This window comes from Palaemon carinicauda, chromosome 4, assembly GCF_036898095.1.
Source record: "Palaemon carinicauda isolate YSFRI2023 chromosome 4, ASM3689809v2, whole genome shotgun sequence".
Lineage (NCBI taxonomy): Eukaryota > Metazoa > Arthropoda > Malacostraca > Decapoda > Palaemonidae > Palaemon > Palaemon carinicauda.
The window spans coordinates 183210228-183215227 of record NC_090728.1 but is presented as its reverse complement, the minus strand read 5'-3'; positions in this window follow the sequence as shown (position 1 = coordinate 183215227).

Genomic DNA, 5000 nt, shown 5'->3' with positions numbered 1-5000 from the left:
ATTTATATATATATATATATACATATATATATGTGTATATATACATATATATATATGTGTATATATATATACATATATATATATGTGTATATATACATATATATATATATATATATATGTGTGTGTGTATATATATACATATATATATGTATATATATATATATATATATATATATATACATTTATATGTATGTGCATATATATATATATATATATATATATATATATATGTATATGTATATATACATATATGTATATATATGTGTGTATATATATGTATATGTATATATATATATATATATATATATATATATATATATATATATATATATATATATATATATTCCTTTCCGTTATCTTTTTATTCATATTAACAAAAGTGAAACCGAAAGAATATTATAAATAACAGACTTGTTATTTAACGTAAAATATTTTAGTAACATTTTTAAAGAAATTCCTTAGAAGTAATCATTTTAAATTTTTCTTTCTTCTCAGATTTCACAAAACCGAAAAGCAGAGAAATATAAAACGAAGGAACTAAAATTTATACCAATGCGGTTGCAATGCAATCAGCCATTCATCATCGAGTTCTAATTGCAATGTATTCCTTGAGGACGAATTTGCATTCTAGTTATGGACATGTTCGTTCTAATAACCTCGTATCTCTTTCAGTAAATGTGTTGATGGAAGTATGTTATTAGTCATTTTAGAAATATTATTCGTGCTCTATCTTTATGTATGTATGTATGTATGTATATATGTATGTAAGGTATTTATTGAGGAAGTATGACAGTCGATAGGCGAAGAACAGTGTTGGCGGAGTTGAAGAACAGTTGTGTAGATCAAGTGTTTTCTTATGTAACAATTGCGTGAGAAGATTGAAAGTAAAAGGAAAACGTTGTATGTGACATACATCAACCTAGAAACGTGGGATGTGACAAAATCGTTCTATAGACAATGTGAAAGGTATATAGAATGTTTGGTATGGGTAACAGATTGTTGAAAAAAAAAAAACTTTTGGATGAAAACGATGCATGCATTAGATTATGTATGAAAAAGAATGACTTGTTTGATGGTAAAGTGGGTCACAGATAAGGGCGTGGTGGGAAAATGTCAGAGATAAAGGTATGTAAAAGCTTCGTGGCTGTTCAGTATCTTTATAGAGGAAGTGATTTAAGAGGTCAAAGAAAATATATTGGATGGAGGTGCGAGGTTGTGAGATAAGAAAAGTTGTTAATGGGATTTTGAATGTTTGTATGACTGTGGGATAGTGAAGAGAACGTGCATAAGCTATTAGAATAAAAACTTTAATATGTTTGCAAGAGGCAAAATATGCTAGTAAAATAAAAACTTTAAAATGTTTGCAAGAGGCAAAATAAGCTAGTAAAATAAAAACTTTAAAATGTTTGCAAGAGGCAAAATAAGCTAGTAGAATAAAAACTTTAAAATGCTTGCAAGTGGCAAAATAAGCTAGTAGAATAAAAACTTTAAAATGTTTGCAAGAGGCAAAATAAACTAGTAAAATAAAAACTTTAAAATGCTTGCAAGAGGCAAAATAAGCTAGTAAAATAAAAACTGTAAAAGGTTTGCAAGAGACTAAATAAGCTAGTAAAATAAAAACTAAAATGTTTTCAAGAGGCAAAATAAGCTAGTAAAATAAAAACTGTAAAATGTTTGCAAGAGGCAAAAGTTGAGTAAAAATAGCACCAATAGTATAGTGTTAAGTGTAAATGAAAATTAGGAATTTAAGTTAATGAATATAATTAACGATAGTGGAAGAATGAATGTTGTTGATATGTATACGAAGTTGGTATTAAATATAACAGATAGAAGCAGTAAAGAGAAGAGGTGAGTCTAAGAATAGGCAAAGCAAGAAAGGTAGCAGGATGTATGCAAAAGACTAGAAGAGGCTTGAAGATGGGAATATGCGAACGGATTGTTAAACCAACTCTTCTGTATGGAAGCGAAGTTTGAATATTAGTTGTGAATGAAAGGAAAGGCTGAAGATACCGAGAATAATTTAAAATTTAAGAAATATGGTGATACCTAGAAGTGGTATAAACAACATTAGATCAGCCTATTTTGGGGCAGTTCAGTCATAATTATTAGTATTATTATTATTTCCTAAGCTACAACCTTAGTTGGAGAAACGGGATTTTATAACCCCAATGGCTCCAATGGCTCCAACTAGGGAAAATAGCCCAGTGAGGAAAGGAAATAAGAAAATGATTACATGAAAGAAATAGTGAACAACTAAAATGAAGTAATTTAAGAACAGTGACAGCATTAAAATAGATGGAATAGTGTGTGATTGTACCCTCAAGAAAAAGAACACTACCCTTAAGATGAAAAACATTGACGAGAATAAGTCAGTGGAAAGGTTGCATAGTTCAGAGATGCATGGAAATAGGAGAGGAAAGCTTACAAATGCTTGAATATATGGATTGAAAGTTGCCTTGGAAAGCAAGGGTCTTGGCAGCCATAAAGTGCAAGATTGCATGCAAAATAGGTGAGGGTGAATGGTGCAGAGTTGTAAGGATTCGGTGTTTAGCTGATGAGCGTTCTGTTTGTAGGTGTAGGCAGAGATCTGTTTGTAAGTGTAGGCAGAGTTCTGTTTGTAAGTGTAGGCAGAGATCTGTTTTTAGGTGTAGGCAGAGATCTGTTTGTAGGTGTAGACAGAGTTCTGTTTGTAGGCGTAGGCAGAGATCTGTTTTGTAGGTGTAGGCAGAGATCTGTTTTGTAGGCGTAGGCAGAGATCTGTTTGTAGGTGTAGGCAGAGATCTGTTTGTAGGTGTAGGCAGAGTTCTGTTTGTAGTCGTAGGCAGAGATCTGTTTGTAGGTGTAGACAGAGTTCTGTTTATAGGTGTAGACAGAGTTCTGTTTATAGGTGTAGACAGAGTTCTGTTTGTAGGTGTAGGAAGAGATCTGTTTGTAGGTGTAGGCAGAGATCTGTTTGTAGGTGTAGGCAGAGATCTGTTTGTAGGTGTAGGCAGAGATCTGTTTGTAGGTGTAGGCAGAGTTCTGTTTGTAGTCGTAGGCAGAGATCTGTTTGTAGGTGTAGACAGAGATCTGTTTGTAGGTGTAGACAGAGTTCTGTTTATAGGTGTAGACAGAGTTCTGTTTGTAGGTGTAGGAAGAAATCTGTTTGTAGGTGTAGGCAGAGATCTGTTTGTAGGTGTAGGCAGAGTTCTGTTTGTAGGTGTAGGCAGAGTTCTGTTTGTAGGTGTAGGCAGAGATCTGTTTGTAGGTGTAGGCAGAGATCTGTTTGTAGGTGTAGGCAGAGTTCTGTTTGTAGTCGTAGGCAGAGATCTGTTTGTAGGTGTAGACAGAGTTCTGTTTATAGGTGTAGACAGAGTTCTGTTTGTAGGTGTAGGAAGAGATCTGTTTGTAGGTGTAGGCAGAGATCTGTTTGTAGGTGTAGGCAGAGATCTGTTTGTAGGTGTAGGCAGAGTTCTGTTTGTAGGTGTAGGCAGAGATCTGTTTGTAAGTGTAGGCAGAGTTCTGTTTGTAAGTGTAGGCAGAGATCTGTTTGTAGGTGTAGGCAGAGATCTGTTTGTAGGTGTAGGCAGAGTTCTGTTTGTAGGTGTAGGCAGAGATATGTTTGTAGGTGTAGGCAGAGTTCTGTTTGTAGGCGTAGGCAGAGATCTGTTTGTAGGCGTAGGCAGAGTTCTGTTTGTAGTCGTAGGCAGAGATCTGTTTGTAGGTGTAAGCAGAGATCTGTTCGTAGGTGTAGGCGGCAGAGATCTGTTGTAGGTGTAGGCAGAGATCTGATCTGTTTGTAGGTGTAGGATAGCGGCTCTGGGTGTAAGAGGCGATTCTGTTACATATAAGTTTTATTAAATAGAGAGTTCATCCAAAATTCAGAAGTTGAAGGGTTAACGTGGCAGTGACTTTCCCCTTGAGCTTCCCCCGACTAAAGAAATCTCTCTCTCTCTCTCTCTCTCTCTCTCTCTCTCTCTCTCTCTCTCTCTCTCTCTCGGTCCTGTAGTGGAATAGCTACGGCTGATGACGAATATTTCATATATATATATATATATATATATATATATATATATATATATATATATATATATATATATATATATATACACACATATATATATATATAATATATGTACATATAAATATATATATATATATATATATATATATATATATATGTATATATATACACATATATATAATATATATAATATATATAAATATACTACATATATATATATAATATATATATATTATATATATAAATTATATATGTATTATATATATATATGTATATATATATATATATATATATATATATATATATATATATATATATATATATATATACACACTTGTGTGGGTGTGTGTGTGTAATTTATTTTTACTATGCTCTTTATCCCTGGATGGAATGGGTTCAAAGGTTATTATGGGATGAGTTTTTAAGCCTCATGCTCTTCTTACTAGCCCCACCACATAGTTTAAGCCAAACATGCAAATTCACATCTCAAGGTTAACACTAGCACACTGTTTCTTTGCTCTTTTTCTTAATTAGATGCAGAACCAAAATATTTTAAGGTTTTGGAAGCGAACTTTTTTTTTTTTGAAGCTATGTCCGTAACTACTATATACATATAATTTGCATATATGTATTCACATTATGAATACGGTTAGAGCAAGAACGTGCCTAATGACATTACCCCTCCCCCCCTTCCCCCCTGAAAAAAAGACTGCCTATCATACTGGAATCTCTCTCCCTCTAAAAAGATTAACCTTATAATATTTCTGTTAAGAATTAGAAGATTGGACCGGGAAGATCGAAGCCCTTAGAAAAAAATATATTATAATCAAGATTTAGAAAATATAAGAAAATGAAATAAGGTTATTTATCTAAAGTCGAGCATTATTTAAACTGAAAAAGGGAAGATGAAGAGTATAAAAATTAATGCTTCGAAGTATAAACCCGAAAAATAAGAAATTTATCAAATTATTAAATTTTGGAAGGTCAAGGTCAAGGT